Here is an 18553-nt window from a genome sequence, read left to right on the forward strand (position 1 = left end):
AAAAAAAAAAAAAAAAAAAAAAAAAAAAAAAAAAAAATAAATTCCCCCAAAAACACCCCCCCCAAAAAAAAAAAAAGGCGGGGGGTGGGGGGTGGGGAAGAAGATTACTATTTTTTTTTTTGAAGTTCTTACAACAAGCAAATGGAGGGGACACACTTGGGTGGGAGGGGGGAGAGGGAGGAGGGAGGGAGGTTTCAATGATGGGACATAATAATCAACTACATTGTATATTGAAAAAATAAAAATAATAAAAAAAAATAAAAATAAAAAAAAAGAAAAAAGAAAAAATCAATAGACTTTTCCATCCTACAGAATGGAAGAAAATATTTGCACAAAATATGCATCTGACGAGGGATGAATATCCAGAATATACAAAGAGCTCAGATAACTTTACAACAAAAAAACCCAATAATCGAATTAAAAAATGGGCAAAGGAGCTGAACAGACATTTTTCAAAGGATGACATACAAATGGCCAACAGGTATGTGAAAAAATGCTCAGCATCACTAATTATCAGGGAAATGCAAATCAAAACCACTTTGAGATATCGCCTCACCCCAATGAGACAGTTATTATAAGAAAGACAAAGAATAAACGCTGGCGAGGATGTGGAGACAGGATCCCTCTTGCACTGTTGGTGGGGCTGTAAATTAGTACAGCCATTATGGAGAACAGTATGGAGGTCCCTTAAACAACTACAGATAGAACTTCCATATGATCCAGCAATCCCACTCCTGAGGGTATAGTCAGAGGATTGGAAAACATCAGGTCGAAGGGATACCTGCACTCCCATGTTTATTGCAGCTCTATTTACAGTAGCCAGGCAATGGAACCAACCTAAATGTCCATCGATGGATGACTGGATAAGGAAATTGTGTATATATACACAAGGGAATACTACTCTTCCATAAAAAAGAATGAAATTCTGCCATTTGCAGCAACATAGATGAGCTTGGAGAAAATTATCCTAAGTGAAACAACCAAGGTACAGAAACAGAAATACCGCATGGTCTCACTCATAGCTGGGAGCTGAATCCGTAAATAAACAAATGAACAATAAAGAGAGACAGAGAGAAAGAAAGAAAGAAACAACCATCACAGTAATACGTTGAACTTTTAGAAAACTAGAGGTGGAAAAGAGGAGGGGAGGGGGAGAGGGAGGGGGGCTAATGAGAAATTGGTCAACAGACACAAAGAATGATTGTGTATTGTAATGATGAATAAGCTAACTATACTGATCTAACCACCACACATTCTACACAACTATTGAAAATCAACATGGTACCCCACATGTATGTTTAAATGAATAAACAAACAAACAAATAAATAACAAAATAAAAAAGGGATATGCAATGAAAAGTAAATCTCCTCTTCTCCCTTCCGGTCTTCTAGATGCCCAGTTTCTCTCCCTAGAGGTGATAAATGTTGCCAGTTTCTTGTGTGTTTTTCTTCCCCACAGCTGGGTTCTGAATACAATGTTCTGCACTTTGCTTTACCATTTAGCTTCCATATCGATATGTATATACACACACACACATTCTATATTACTATACATAGAGCTGCCTTGTTCTTTTTTTAGTGCCTATAGAATATGCATTATGTAGATATGTTATATTTGACCAGTCTCCTATTGATGGACATGTGGGATACTTTCATTCTTTTGTTATTATACACAATAGTGCAATGAACGTCTATGTACCTGAATCTATCCATCTATTTATCTACACGTGGTTTATGACATGAGCAACAAATAATTTTTCCCAGTTTGTCTTTTCACTTTGTTCATGTATTATTTAATATTTTTACCATGAAAACATTTTTTGAGGTCTGATTTATTGTGTTTAAACGTTCTTCCCCACTTCAAGGTACTAAAAAGAATCCTCACAAAATAATTTTTCAATTCTTTTCTTTCATTTTCTCACATTTAAAAATTTGATCCATTAGAATTTTTTTTGATTAAAAATGTGAGGTAGGGATACAATTTTATATTTTCAACACCTTGTGTTGAATAATCTATTCTTCACCTTCTGCTCCACTGCTTTGCAATGAACTTTGTTATTTTGGCTTGGAATGAATCCTGTGAGTTGTAACTTTATAAACATTCCAACAGTTTTTAACAGCTTTATAAAGATATAATTTGCACACCGTAAAATTCACCAAAGTATACAACCCAATGTATACCATAATCCAACTTTAGAATATTTTCAAAGCACCAAAAGAAGCCTTTACCTGTTAGCAGTCACTAATACTACATGCTTTAAGGCATTGCATTAAATTATGCAAATTTATGTAGTATACATGCTAAAATGTATTTTTTTCCACTGTTTGTGCTCCTTTGGAGTTAGAAAATCAAAACTGTAAATATTGTTAATCTTGCACAGTTCTGTCACAGACGTTAGTTGTAAATGATTCTATCCAATTTTTCCATAGGGATTACAAAGTAACAGGTTTTTAATTTTTTAAATGCATATTTAAAAAAAAAACCAACTTCTGTTACTTTAGATTCCAGAGCCTTCAGGTTAATGTGTATTTTGAATCTTAAAGCAGAAATATAGTATATAGGGTTTTGTAAATTTTTTTAGTTATAGAACCTTTGTTCTTGCTAAACTACTCATGGAAAACACTTGAAGAAATACCGATTAAATTAGTGCAAAGACTGAACTCCTTGAAAATATGTTCAAAGATTGAGATCCCTTTGCAAATAGTATTATTTTTTTCTTTTAAACATAAAAGATGCTTTTGCCAGGAATGTAAAATGGTGCAGCTTTTGTGGGAAACAGTATAGTGATTCCTCAAAAAAATTAAACATACAATTTCCGTATGATTTAGAAATTTCAATTCTGTGTACATATCCCAAATAACTGAAAGCAGGGACTCCAACAGGTAATTGTACCCCATGTTCATAGCAGCATTATTCACAATAGCCAAAACGTGGAAGCAACCCAAGGGTCCATGGACAGATGAATGAATAAACAAAACATGGTATATACATACAGTGGGATATTATTCAGCTTTCAGAAGGAAGGAGATGTTGATACCTGCTACAAGGTGGATGAAGGTTGAAGACATGATGCTAAGTGAAATAAGCCAGTCACAAAAGGACAAACACAGTATGATTCCTCATGTATGAAGTTCCAATAGCAGTCACAGAAAAGTAGAATAGTGGTTGTCAGGGGATGGGCAAGGCAGGAACGTGGAGTTGTTTAATGCCTACAAAGCTTTAGTTTGGAAAGATAAAAAAATTCTGGAGAGATGGTGATGATGTTTGCAAAACAATGTGAATGTACTTAATGCCACAGAACTGTACACATAAAAATGGTTAAATAGGTAAATTTTATGTTACGCATATTTTGCCACTATAAAAAAATACTAAGTAAACAAAAAAAGATGAATTGGGATGGAGGGAACATACCAGTATTCTTTTTTCAGTGCCACGTTTTTAAAGACATCTTTTGCTTAATCCCCACAATGCAATACATTTTATTAAGTAGATGCTATTATCTTCACTTTACAAATAATAAAACTGATACCCTGTGGGCTCAAGTCCACACAGTTATAAAACGGCATAGCCAGGATTTGAACTGAGTTCTTTTGTCTCCAAACACTTGAGCTTCCTCCTACATCATGTGAGGGAAACTATAACATATTACTTCATGACAAAGGGCTGGACTTGATTATTAATTCAAGTTGAAAATGTGCTTCGCCTGGAAATCATTAGGAAGAAGATAGGTAATCAGGGAGGGCCAAAACAAGACATTTCCTTGGCCTGCAGAGGTAGAGATTTCACAATAGCAGGCTTTGTCTTTCTCTAGCTGCACTAGGCGTGGCACTGTGCTTGGGACAGAACAGAGACCTGAGCTGTTCACGCCCCAGTTCCTTCTGTGTTGTGGTTTCTCAGCTTCTTGCGTTTGGGCTCCAGTTTCCCTCTGCAGAACTGCTTTTCCTGTTTGCATGAATTACTTTCCTTCTCCTCCTGGTACTACGGAAGTCCCTGCAAGGCCACACAGTCACGTTGTGTTTTGGCAATCAATTTATTTGCTTGTTTCCCCACCAAAATGTAAACTCTGTGTCAACATTTAGGACAGACACTGCTCTATATACAGTAGAGGCTCAACAAAGGTTGAATGAAGAAAAAGATGTGCTCATTAATATTTATTATCATCAACAGTTCATGATTTATAAAGTTTTGGCTGCTTTATGTAAATGCTATGATGACACAACAATAAAAATGCATTTGCAAAACATTTTATAGTCTACAGAGCAATGCTAAGTTCATCTCATTCTCCCAAAGACCATTCTGTGGTAGACTGACAGAAAACCAAGGTCCAGAAAAGTCCTGTAACTTGTCTGTAGTCACAAAGCCAATGTCAGGCCAGACACTTGAACCCAGGTCTTCAGTTTCACAGTTTCTTCCTACAGAACCATCTGTTTAAAAAACTAAAATGCTACTATAATGAAAACAAGCTATTGCATCTAAATTTGCCAAAATTCTAAAAAAAAAAAAACAAAAAAACCCCCAAAAAACAAACCAATAAACACCATACCTTGCTTTGGGATAGTGGGTTGCTGCAGGACTCTAATCCACAAGAGACTGGAGATCTTTCATGAGAGTTCAGTGAAAACCTTGCTTTGGTACCAGACAGAATAACAGATCCAAGTTCTCAAAGATTTCCAAACAGTTGTGCTAAAAATAATTTTCTCTTTTAGTCCCAAAGAGCCAGAGGCCCTGGAAGTCATTCATCGAGTTAAGGCTCAACTCAGGGACCAGTTACGGTTTTGCTTGGGGTAAATTTAAATGCCTGCTTTCCTTGACTGGTAAGTTCAGAGGCTTTTCCATTGCTGTGTGTTGTGGTCTCTTTTTCAGATTTGTTTACTTAATTTTTTCCCTCTTCATTTGTTTTCCACTGAGTAGACGTTTCAGGAAAAAAATTACTCACTGACTGGAAATTAGTTGTTAACTCAGAGAAAAGAGTAATTTCCTATTTGAGAGTTTTTGAGGTAGAATCTTTAGATTCAAGACATAGGATGGTGTCTCATGGAATAACAAGGAACACTGTCCATATTCTTGATAAATATGGCAGGAAAACAATCCCTCATTCTATGTGCTGCAGAAAGAAAAGGGCTTATGAGGACTGTGCTGATGTTTTCTTTATTCTTTGCTGAATGGAAAAATGATTGGGTGTTTTTAGAAGACTAGTATGTCTTTGTTCCTATATAGAAGTGAATGGTTCTCCGAAGCCTATGACTAGTCATCTTTGGTACAATCAATTTCTTTGTTTCCTTCTAGGGTGAATTGCTTATATCTCCTTGGCAACAGCAATATATAATTCATGATATCATTTATGAAAATAAAGTGACTGAAAAATATCTTGTATTTATCTTACTTTCCCCTCATTCTTCTCAAGCAATGAGAACCGTAACTGAAAGGCACATTTTCAGAGTTAGGAAAGTGAACACTGACCACAAATTTGACCAGAAAGATTGGTGGCCTTCCCATTCTGATAGGCTTTATTTCACCTTCGCTATCCACCATCCAATCTCAAGGAAATGGTCTTTTGAATTTGTTGGCTGTCTAAAATCTGAATGCCATCATAATGTAGCAAGAACAATGTCTTGAGTGTGAATGCTGGTTGTAATTTTTTTGCTAAATTAGAGTAGAATCTTAGTCACATAGAGTCCCTGGGTTGGTTTCACATTTTCAAAATAAAATGATTGCCTTGATAATTTCTAAGGTTCCTCACAGTTCTTAATATTCTCTAATAAGATGCTGATGCCTGATGTCAGCCACTTACAAGCTTAATTTCAGGTGTTCCAGTCTTTTACTATGTTTACTTATTTGTTTACAAGTGATGACTTGTCCTTTAAATGGGCTTTTCTCACCCACTTGTCTTTGGAATAGCACAATATCTTCCAAGGAGCTTAGAAATGGATGAAAATTGTTGGCTAGTAAAAGGATAGATGTGTTCTTATTTTTCTGCCTTAACTTGGCTAAGTGTTGATACAATTTATGGATATTCCTGACTTCTCTAATTTCCCTGTAATGTTGTTTACCACATTTTGATGATAAAGTTCCTTATATTGTTACAGTGTCACAGTGTTTTTTACATTTTGCTATCTTTGATTTTTTTAAAGCAATTTTTTTTTTTTGTCTTTTGTCTTTTTCCGTGTCCGGCAACGGATCGCAACCCTCAGTGCTGCCCCCGTACTGGACCGGGGACCGGCAATGGGATCGCAACCCTCGGTGTTGCTCCCGCGCCTCGCTCAGCCAGTGAGCGGGAACCGGTCTGCATGTGGGATCCGAACCCTCGGGTGGGAGCGCCGCTGCGCTTCCCAAGCGGCGCACTATCCAGTGCGCCACCGGGCCGGCCCTAAAGCAATTTTTTCATCTCAGATAACTTATTACAATCTATATCTTCCTAAACATATTATTCTTCATAGAGAGAATGAAATCGTCTCTTAAAGCATTCTGACCTCACATATGGATAAAGCTTGTTAGTGTCTATTTCACTGAGTCATTTTTACACTTATTGTAGAAGAAGTGGTAAAAACTGATGGGTAGAAAAATATGCCCAAGGGAGTATTGGCTTAGAGTGAAAGTCAGATTTCATTTTTACTTGCCACTTACCCCAAGGTCAGGGTCCTATGCTGTCTTTCCTAGGCAGACAACTTTTTCCTTTCAGCTGTGTTTTGGTTTTCCTGAGAATTTTTCAACTGAATTCAGTTTAATCTGTTCCAATCCAGTCAATGTTTGTTCTCAGGGCATCTAGCAGTGGGCTGGTAAACTAGCTTTCAAATAAATAAATAAATAAATATAAATAAAATTTAAAAAAAAGGATCATATTGGTAGCTTTTCTCAATTTCCTTGGTGTAAATATCCCCATCATGGTCAATTTTAAGCTACCAAACTGACCTTTACTGAGTACAGCGCTGGGAATATATGTGCAGAATTGGCCCTGCTGTCTGTATATGCCGTTTTGCTAGGTACTAGAATTATTTTAAAACGTAAGGCTCTAGTTGATATATAATGAGCACTTAAAATATGCTGAGACATTATGTGTATCATCTCCTTTAATCCTCACCATAACTTCTTGAGGCAAGTAATTTTATTATTCTACTTTTATAGGTGAGTAATTTAGGCAGTCTGATTCACAGTTGGCACACTGAACTACTATCCCACACTTCCTCCCTAGGGTGTTGCTAACTTTACAAGACCAGGTTTCTGCATCCGAACAGCTTGCAACCAGGTGGGCTGCACATTTGTTTCTTCCTGCTCCTCCCAACAGGTGCAGTGGGTTCTGTTAGAAATCGAATCTTCTCTTTCTAGCCTCAGTGCTTTGCTTACATCATCTTCTGTGGCTGCAAATACCTACCAACCATGTCCATCCCATGCCCTTTTCTCCAGCTGTTCACATTTATCCTCCTCATGTGTCACTTTCTCCAGAACGTCTCCATTATGTTCTCAACCAGGTACAACTCGGGCTTCCCTGAACCCTCATTAATTGGACATCTCTATGCACATCAGCTCACTGGTTCTTAACTAGATCGACTGAATCAGCATCCCAGTAGATTAAGCTAGGCACTTATATATTTTAAAAGCTCTGTGAGTGATCTGATGGCAAGCCAGGTTTCTGGAATATTTGCCCTATCTACAGTTGCTCAAATGATGTCCTATGCATGAGTCCCTCCAAAGCAGGAATTTCGGTGATACAAATCTGGTCTTCTTTGTCTCTCATCCTGTTCTATTCATTACTTCATCACATATTTACTGGGATGCTACTATATGCCAGATGCTAAATAGTTGGTCTTGGTATTCCATGGGAAGCAAACACAGAGCCTTTACAGAGATAAAATCCAGTGGAGAAGACAGACAGTCATCAAATAATCACAGAACTATGTTTAACAGGATATTAATGGGGAATTCCCATCCACGTGGAATTTCAGTTGAGGGCTCAAAGTAGAAAAGAACAGGCGATTGGTGCCCACACATCCCCTCAGGACTTGCTAAACACCAGCGGGATCTGACACTGACCATCACAGCCATCTTCAATCTACATTATAGAAAACTAGAAATTCAAAAAGGATCAGTGGTTGAAAAGAGCCATCAAAGTAGACAGTTATTAGCTGATTAGGGATTGTTTTCCTCCTATGAGGGAGAGAAGGGAGGAATGCTCACTTCACAGCCAAGGGACAAGGACCCCAAGAAAATCACTGAAGGGATTCAGGGTGCCTGCAAGAAGGGATTTATTTTGCTCTCCAGTTAACCCCGTTGTGATACTGAGAGCCTTGCAGTTATTATGCAATCAGAGAAACGTGATGAAGAAGTTGTGGGGGAGCTTGACCCACCCTTGGAATCTGATGTCTTATGTGATCACAGAAACGGGAGAATCTGAAGGCAGAGGCCATCTGGAGAAGAAAGAGTAGTGCAGGGGTAGCTACTGGAGAGGCAAGAATCTATGAGTTTCCCAAGAGGCAGATGGTACTGAGGAAGGAAGCTGAGGCTGCACCATTCAGATGGGAACTCTTGAGCCAAGAAGGAGTCCTCCTAGGGAGAGGGAGCCGCAAAGACACCACTGAGTATATCGCTGAGTACAGAAGCTGAGGCTGGTGTGGGGACAATGTGAGCTCTCAACCAAGGAGTGTCCCCATGTCAGAGAACTGTGCAGCATGGACGTGCCACAGGGAGCTCCAGTGGCCCCGTGAATATATTCCACTTAGAGAGCCAGCATTTGAATAGCTGGGGCACACAGCAGACACAGCAGCCAGGAGAGGACCACACAAGTGGCACTGATCAAGTCAATATAATTTGGTCACTTTTTTCTCATTATCCTGCCCTCTGACCTGACCCTAGAGATGCCAAAAGTAGAAATGGGGTGGCAGGAGATGGAGGGAGAGAGAAAGGGCATAGCATATCCTAAGCCAAAGCCATGGAGGGGGACAAGTTTGTGCTGGATGTGAGATAGAAGCTTGGATTTAGTCGTCTTTTTAATATCTGAAAATGAGTCACAGTTGACTAATAAAATAGTTCATGGAACTGAAAGTTACCAGAAAGCCAAGGAATTTGTCTGAGATATCATGAAAGGGTGGGGGAAATAGATCCAGCATCTGACTAGAACACGTGATGGGATAAAAGTGAAGTTGTTTCTTATTTATATCATGTTAAGGACAAATAATATCATTTAGTGTATTTGATAAACTTTGGGGAGTGCTCTGAAGGAAAAGTAAAGGGTGTTATGGAGTATTTAGCAGGATCAGAATGGGCTTGCCCAAAGAAATGGCATTTGACCTAAATATGAAACAGGAGACGGCATTAACAAGGCAGAGGGGCAGGAAAACACTTCCAGGCTGAGAGAACACCATGTGCAAATGCCCTGGGGTAGAAGAGGACGATGGTGAATAGAGGCTACTGAGCAGGTGCAAAGAGCATGAGCCTGGAGGGAGGATGTACCTGGCCAGGCAGGGCTCTGCTGGCCACGGAGTGTTCTGGTATTTATCCTGGGGTCAGTAGGAGCTGCCAAAGGGCTGTGAGCAGGGTTTTATAGGTCAGGCTGTTGACTCTCCCTCTAACCTAATTACACCAATAGGATGATGTAGGTAGAGGTGGGGCCTGTTGCCACTTTCCAGGCTTTTCCAGGTAATGTCAGCAAGCTGAAAAAACTCAGTTTGGTTTCTGAACTTAAACTGCTTTTATTGTAGGGAAAGATGTGGGTTCTCATGAGAAAAGGTGTTTGCATATTTAATATCAGTGCAATCCATCCACTCATTGAATGAACAAACGTCATCAACACTTACCGTGTGCCAGGCACTGCCCCAGGCCCTGAACGTAGAGTATAGAAAGAGGAATACAGGATCCCAATGCACCGAGCTTACATTCCAGTGGGAATTTCATGGCATTAGAGAGGTAAGGAGCAGGGCATCTGCCTGATTTTCCCATTTCATAAATGAGAAAATAGATTAGGTGAGAAGTGACTTGCCCGAATATCATATCTATAGGCTAAGTCAGAATTAGAACTCAGCTTCCTGTGTGATGCCCAGGATTCTTTCCTCCGTGTAGCACAGCTCTTACCAAGACTTGATCCTAACTTCACATGTAGAAGGCACTTCATCACTTTTTATATGCATAAATATCCATTATTGTGGATAATAGAGAATTAACAATATAGCATTATCCCAGATCATCACACTTCATCATTGTCCAAAATATCACTTCTTCTATTTTAAAACATAAGGAACTTTAAAAAATTACCCCAAATTTGAAACAATATGCAAATCAAGAATCAGGGAATCTTGATTAAGAAGCCCCTTGGTCATCATGTCTGAGCAGTATAATATATTTTAAAAGTGAATTTATTGAGGTATAATTTACAAAAAGTAAAATTAACACTTTTTATATGTACAGTTGGATGAGTTTTGACCAATGAAGACAGTTGTGTAACCACCACCACAATAGAGAACAGAGCATTCTCATCTCCTCCAAAATGCTTCTTTGTGCCCCCACTTCATAGTCAATCCCCCACCTCAGCCACTGGCTACCACTGATCTTATTTCTGTCCCTATAATTTGACCTTTTCCAGAATGTCATATAAATGGAATCATACAACATGTATGGGCTTTTGAGGCTGTCTTCTTTCATGTAACATAATGCTCTTGAGAGTCCTTCCCATTGTGCGTTTCTTTCATTGCTGAGCAGTCTTCCATAGTATGGTTGTAGTAGAATTTGTTTGTCCATGCACCAGCAGATGGACATTAGGTCTGTTTCCAGTTTTTGGTTATTCTGAATTAAAGCTGTGATAAACCTTCATGTATGGCCTTTTTGTTTCCATATGTTTCCATCTCTCTTGGAATACCTAGGAGTGGGATTTCTGGTAATATGTTGAACGTACATTTAACTTCATGGGAAATTGCCAAATGGTTTTCAAAGAGGCTATGTGTGCCATTTTGCATTTTCAGCAGCAATGTATGAAAGTTCTACTTGTACCACATCTTTGCCAGCACTTGGTATTATTAGTTTTGCTTTCAAATTTTAGCATTCTAGTTGGTGTGTGGTGGTATTGCGTTGTGATCTTAATCTGTATTTCCCTAATGATGTTGTCTTCATGTGCTTATTTGCTATCCCTGTATCTTCTTTGGTGGAGTACAAGTTCAAATCTTTTGCTCATTTTGGGTTGTTCATTTATTATAAGAATTCCTTATACATTCTAGATACATATGTGATATGTGCTTTGCAAATATTTTCCCCAGTCTATGACTTGAGTTTTTATTTTCTTAACAATGTCTTTTGAAGAGAAGTATTTAATTTTGATTAAATATATTTTATCAACTTTTTTCTTTTATAGTTAGTATTTTTGTGTCCCGTCTAAGAAATCTTTGCCAACCGAAGGATACAAATGTTTTCTCCTAGAAATTTTTTAGTTTTAGGTTTTATGCTGGGGTCTATGGTCCATTTCAAGTCAATATTTTTATATGGGGATAAGGTAAGGGTCTAGTTTTTTTTTTTTTGCATATTGAGAGACTGAATACACAAATAGATAATGGAATAGATAATAGGCAAACATATAAAAATATTACTCTGACCCACAATTTGCAGCAACCTTCCCAGGAAGCCAACCCCTTATCTGCAGTAACCAGCCAGGAAGCCAGACTGCTCTAAGTCAGACCTGTAGGATGTCAGATTGCTACCTTTAGTAACAATCCAGGAAGCTAAACAGTAACTTCTATAACAATCAGCCCCAAATAGCCAGAACTTGATTAATAACTGCAGATTCCATAATTGTAGTCCCCACTTACAACTTAAGTCAACCAGAGAAAGCCGGATATTCTGCCCTAACCAATCACATGGGATACCCCCTTACAGTTAACTATCTCCAGCTTCTCCAGGCCAACAGCCTCCAATCAGAACATACTTGAAGCCTCTCCTTTTCTCCACTATGAAGCTTTTCCATTCCTTTTCCTGTCTTTGAATCTTGGCCAAATGCAAGTAATGGTGGCTGACTTCCTTGTTATAGCAGCTCTGAATAAATAGGCTTTGATTGTTTTCATTTGGTTGGTCTTTGTTTATTTCCACAATGTGGATGTCATTACGTCCTTTGTTTCACTTCTCAATCTGTATAAATCTGTAGCAGGGAAGATGCAAACTATTTATTGGAGCCCCAAATAAATGTGTGAAAGCCAACCCCTATTTTTAAGGGTTTGCAGTCCAGTAGGGGAAGCTAGACTTCTGTTCATGAATTACACCTGATACAGACCCAAATACAAGTATGTGCACCTGACAGTGAACATCTTTGGGCAATAACTTGTCTTATTCATCTCCATGTCACCTACATGCAGCCAAGGCTTGGAATTCAGAAATGCTCAATATATGCTGATTTAATGACTAATTCTCATTAGATGCCAATATACAAGTAGGAAATGAAGTCTTTAATGCTGATCAGGTTCTGGAGGCCACCACCAACGAGTGTGTATCAACAGACAAATAAATAATTATCCTTCTATTTCCTATTGTAACTATCTGACTTTAGGCCCTGTTGTCTCTCACTTGACATCTTGCAATAACCTCTTAACTGTTCTCTCTTCTCTTGAAGTATTTTGCCTTCAAGTCCAAACTCTAGTCTGCTGCTAAAGTGAACCCAAATAGCAGACATTTGGTAAACGAATATTTGCTAAATGATCAAATGATATCTCTTCCCTATTTAAAACCATTCCAATAATTAAATATACTGTTTTTATTTGATCCAAAGAAAAAATAAACCTATGATGACAAAGAATGTGTTGAGAATTCTGTTTGCCAGGCACTTGCCAAATTTTTTTTTTTTGTCTTTTTTCGTGTCCAGCAACGGATCTCAACCCTCAGTGTTGCCCCCGTACCGGACCAGGGACCGGCAATGGGATCGCAACCCTCGGTGTTGCTCCCGCACCTCGCTCAGCCAGTGAGCAGGAACCGGTCTGTATGTGGGATCCAAACCCTCGGGCGGGAGCGCCGCCGTGCTTCCCAAGTGGCGCACTATCCAGTGCGCCACCGGGCTGGCCCCACTTGCCAAATTTTATAAATATATATTGAATATATATTATGTATGTATATATATATTCAATACATAATATATATGTACATATATTATGTATTATATATTCAATATATAATTCATTATATTATATATACTATATATTGAATATATATATATTCAATATAGGAAATATTTTATATACTGTATATTCAAGTCTAAATTCAATACATATTATGTATACTATATATCCAATATATATACTGGATTTAGTTATTTATTATTTCTAGATAGTGCCCACATTAAAGTGTTGATTGAAACTAGATGCCTTATTTGAAAACATTTTGACTGAATTTTAAACTGGACTTTAAAAGAATAAAAACACCCACAACAATGATGATAATCATAATAATGTTGGTAATATAGATGATAGCTAACATGTACTGAATGCTCACTACATTCCAGGCACTATACCAGCACCTAACATTTACTTCATTTTCCTGCGAGTTGCATGAGGTAGGTATCTACATCTTAAGCTCCGTGAGGATGAGGAACAAGGACTTATTCATCACTAGAACAGGGATCGTAGGAAGTCCTCCACAAATAACTGTTGAGTAAACCTTATTATTCCCATTGCACAGCTACATAAACTGAAGCTTCAGGAGGAGAAGAAACTTGTCCCAAGGTACACAGCTGGTAATTATTAAAGCAAAAATGTAAAGTGTGATTTCAAGCAGAACATTCTAAGGTCCCAAGTTTCTGCAGTAATTGCTTCTACAATGTCCAACTAGACTGTGGGTGGGGCATGAACTGACAAGAAATCCTGCTGGGAGTTTTGCTGTGGCTGGTGCCCAGGGGGCTGATGTGAGGTGAGGCAGAGAGGATGGAGAGGGGGCTCCAGCAGGTCAACTATGGCTTCAGAACATCGCCTCTGGGTGAAGCCCCTTCGTGAAGGAAAAGAGAGAAGCTAAATGGGAAGAGGGGCCTGAGATCTCATCTCCTTGCTGGGAGAAAAAGTAGGCAGCTCCTGGCAGCCAGCTAACAATAACCTCCAGCTTGTTAAGAACAGCAAGAAATTGGCTCAAGGGTGTCTCATTACACAGAAGTTAGCCAGGGGTTAGATACAAGGGAAAATCATAGAAGGTGCAAATGGAGAGAGAAATTATTTACCAGTACATGGGGTGGCATTGGTTGGAATGGTAAAACCCACCTTGCTCTTGGATTCCTAGAGCACCTTGGCAGCCAAAACCCTGCTCTCACTTCCTGCTGGCTGCGGGCTGCTCCTTCTCTGTTGGGCAGGCATGGACACTTGGATGCCCACATCTGGCCTCCCAGGACGTTCGCCAGTGGACAAGGGGTCTATCTGAAGGGTTTCAGCTGGCAGCCTAGAAGAAGTTTTCAACGGTCTGGTAGTCAACACCATTTATTAGGACTCCTAATTTGAAGGCAGCATACAATATTCATTTATTAGCACCCATTATATGCTAGCCACAGTGAATCCTGACCACTTAGTGAAGTAGGTATTACTATCTTTTTATTGCAGATGTGAAAACTGAGGCTTCCAAATGAGAAAATTTGCCCAAGGTCATACAGCTACTGAGTGACAGATTTGGCATTTAAACCTGGATTTGTCTGCCTCCAAACCAAACCCTTAGTTTAAAATGAGGACAGTGATAGTGCTTAGCTCCTTGCATTGCTGTAAAGATCAATTGAAATAAGCCATAGCAATCGAGTCACATGATGCCTAGCACACAGGAGGTGCTCAATAAGTATTAGGTGGCTCAGTAGTGCTGTCACTGCTGCTGCTGCTCCTGCTGCTGCAGCTTTGGCTGCTTTTCTTTGATAAGTGCCATTGTCTGTCCTGTGTTCTCTGTGCTCCGCTTTTTTGCACCTGAAAACCATCCAGAGGCCCACCCTTGGTTGCAGGGAGGCCAGAGGCCTAGAGGCAACATTGCCACTCAGTGATGCAAACCTCTTCATCCTGACAAATTGAGAGTGTCGTCTATGTGGCATTATGTAGGCATAAGAATGGTGATAATATAACTACTTGATAGCTTACATTTATTGTTTACTAGGAAAATCCCCTGTACTCCTTTTAAGGCATCTCAGGTCTACTTGAACATTTTGGATGTTCTAAACAGATAATGCACGACCCATGTTCTCTGCTTTGCTTCTGCTGAAAACACGTGAGGCATTCTGGAGAGGGGGTCTGTGGACATGAGTCAAGTTCAGGGTCAAGAGCTACAACAGACCCAACAAAGGTGAAGATTTAGTGGCAGGTGGTACCTCTTGTACACACATCCCCTTCCAGCCCAAACAGTGTCCTCAGCAGACTCCATGGCAGTGGAGAGAGAGACGGGAAGTCCAATGATGACTCACACAGTGCTGGGGAGGAAAGCTGAGCATTGCGGTTTGGCAAAAAAAGACAAAAGCAATGGAGTGTTACCCTGGGTTCCTCCAAATCTTCTCTCTTCCCACTGACATCTCTTTGTGGCTGCTGGTGAAGTGAGACCACTGGCTTTTAGGCCAAAGTTATTGTCCAGCCATGTGACCTTGGGTGAATTGCCTTGGGCAAATGACTCTGGGCATTACCTCTCTGGAACTTTAGTGTTCTTTTCCACAAATTGAAATTTTAAAAATGTCCAAACCAAGTAAGATTGTCATAAAGTTTGATGAAGTAATGTATCACATTGGCTGACCATTTGTGATACTCAAAAAATGTTGGTTTCTGTTGGTGGGGAGAGGAGCAGCTTTAAGTCAGAGGCATTTCTTTTTAAAACATAGTGCTTAGAATTTATCTTTGCTGGAGCTGCAAAACACATGTCTTTGGAGGCACTCTGTTTGGGCTCTAGATCTGTGTTTTCAGGATAATCTCATTTATGTGATTGGAGGAACTCTTCCTAAGGAAATCACTTCTGAGCAATTTTTTTTGAGATCTGAAGGATGACTGTGAGGTGTCTAGGAAAATAGGTGCCAGGGTGGGATAGAGCAGGCTTTCCAGGCAGAGCCAACCCTTGAGTAAAAGCCTGGCATTGAGAGAGGACAAGGTACCTCGGAGAAAGGGAGGTGGCTGGGGATGCTGGAGAAGAGCGTGAGGAGGGACAGGGAGAGGTGAGGGCACAGGCGTGCAGAAGTGATGCTGCGACACTGACAGCCTGTGGGGTCTTGGACTTCATCTCTGGGGCAATAAGAAGCCAGTGGAGACTATGTTTGGGAGTGACAAGACCATCCTTGCATTTTAGAAAGATCTCTTGGACTGCCATCTGGAGAAGAGCTTGGAGGAAGCATGCATGAAGGTGGCTTTGGAGGCAGCACCTTTGGGCAAGGACAAGTAAAAAAATTACACCCAGACACTGGCAAGGATTCTAATATAATAGGCTTCTAGTAGACTAGACACAGGTTGGGTTTGTTTATTTTTTGTTTGGCCAAGTGTGTGTAGGGGGGTGTTGGGGGGAGAGAGAGATATTTCCTTCTATTTTTTCCTATTCACAGTTTGCAAATTTTTTGTCAAAATACACAATGCTTCTTTTTACTGCCGCACTGTTTTCTCCATTCTACATGCCCAGTATGATTGTCACATGGAATTAATCTTATTCTATTTTAAATATATGCCCATTAAAGAAAATTTGTGGGCCGGCCCGTGGCTCACTCAGGAGAGTGCGGTGCTGATAACACCAAGGACACGGGTTCGGATCCCTATATAGGGATGGCCGGTTTGCTCACTGGCTGAGCGTGGTGCTGACAACACCAAGTCAAGGGTTAAGATCCCCTTACCAGTCATCTTTAAAAAAAAAAAAAAAAAAAAGAAAATTTGTGAAGAGGAAAGGGTACAAAAATAGGGTAAAAATTGTTTATAGTTCTATCTCTCAGATAACCACTGTTACCATTTTAGTTGATTTTTGTTTTTTTGATTCATGTGTGTGTGTGTGTGTGCGTGCACACGTGCACACGTGCACACGCACACATAGATCTTTTATTCAAAGATTGGCCATATTACCCACACATTGTTGCTGCTTGCTTTTACTTTAACCTAATATTATATTATAAACACTTCCCCCTCTGTTATTCTTTGGTGCCATTAAAGGGCCAAACAATATCCACCAATTACTTGTACGTTATTTAATTCCACTGACCTCTTCTCATTGGACAAATAAGATGTTTCCATTTTCTCCTATTATAAATGACATTATATTGAAAGTTTTTGTGCATAAGACTTTTTCCTTATTTAGGATGTTTCCTTAGGATAGATTCCCAGAAATGAAACTACTGGGTCAAAAGGTTTGTATGTTTTATGTCTCTCTTGGAACGTGTTGCCAAACTGCTTTCCAAAAAGGCTGTGTGAATTTACGCTGACCCATCCCTGTATAAAAACAGAATCCTGAGGAATGTAAGTTCCTCAGCAGTCAGGCACCTTTTGTCCCTGGAACACAGAGAACCACAGAATCTTGGGTTTGGAAGTAACTTTAAAGGTTGGTAAAGCTAACCTCCACTGTGATGAGACTGTTAAAGCTTGTCCCGCAGAGGTATTGGCGATTACACCGTCTCTAGATTGGGTGACCTCTCAGAGGTCATTTTGCACAAATGCATCACATTCCCTACACAACGTCAGCCAGGGGCTAAGTCCTGTTCACTTATAGTCACACAGAACCAGTGCCATGCTGAACAACAGGAGCTGCTCAATCTACGTTGGCAGAATGTGATACAGGTGTGAGACACGCTGCCTGGGTTGAATTTATCTTGTCATTGTCAGCCTGGGTAGACATCTCAGCAGGACACCAGAGGCAGCTTTGTGTTGGGACAGGACAGTCACTCTCTGGTGTGGCCGGGGCTCAAGGGCACCAGAGGACTTCAGCCTCCAGGGTTCATCTTACATGGGGCTTGTGAAGTGTGGGCCACTCTTAAAAAGCTTCCAGGGGCCCTTGCCAGGTAATGTGGTCAAGGAGTCATGTGACCAGGGAGGAGTCACATGACCAGGGGAGTAGAATCCATTTCTGTATCTTCTTCACCCCAAGCTGTCATGCCCTCCTAAGCTCCTCCCATGGCTGTACACTGCCCCAATCCCGCCTATGACCTTTGCCTTGGCCATTCACTGCTGTCTGTCTTTCCCTTACCTCTCAGGCTATCTAGAACCTACCAAAAGCTGCCTTTGACAATACCAGGCAATTTATTCAGTCCAGTAAGATTTACCCAGCATCTCCTATGTATCAGCTGCTGATCATATGCAGAGGGAGAGAGATAGACATGCTGATTCTAGTCCTTACCCACACCCTGTTCTCTGGGAGCTCTATGGCTTTGCTTGTGTTTCTCTTTTTCAACCTGCAAGATCTTCCTCTCCATTTCTTCACCTTGTTTAAACCCCACATTCATTCAAAAAATCTTTATTAATCTTTAACTTGATGCTCAGGCATTGGTCAACACTGTTGGACAGACCCATGAGGCTTCTGAGTCTGCTGTGGTTTAGGGACAGTGCTGAGTGTTTTACACACTCAATCCTCCTACAACCATAGAAGGGAGTCACTATCATTATTATTTTCCTTTTTTTGATGGAGAAACTGAGG

At 40.0% G+C, this 18553-nt stretch overlaps 1 protein-coding gene across 2 annotated transcripts in view; it reads right to left on the reverse strand.

Annotated features, from left to right (window-relative positions):
- The window catches only part of C1QTNF7 (C1q and tumor necrosis factor related protein 7), a 107929-nt gene that overhangs the window by 11855 nt on the left and 77521 nt on the right, over positions 1-18553 (reverse strand). Inside the window, exon 1 of one of the 2 annotated variants that reach the window (XM_008566522.1) lies at positions 4545-4600. The exons of the other annotated variant lie outside the window; for it this stretch is intronic. The gene's annotated coding sequence lies outside the window, so the exon portion shown is untranslated. Of the gene's footprint in view, positions 1-4544; positions 4601-18553 lie in introns of those variants that run through there. 2 annotated transcript variants of the gene reach the window in all.

This window comes from Galeopterus variegatus, unplaced genomic scaffold (assembly GCF_000696425.1).
Source record: "Galeopterus variegatus unplaced genomic scaffold, G_variegatus-3.0.2 Scaffold250, whole genome shotgun sequence".
Classification (NCBI taxonomy): Eukaryota; Metazoa; Chordata; class Mammalia; order Dermoptera; family Cynocephalidae; genus Galeopterus; species Galeopterus variegatus.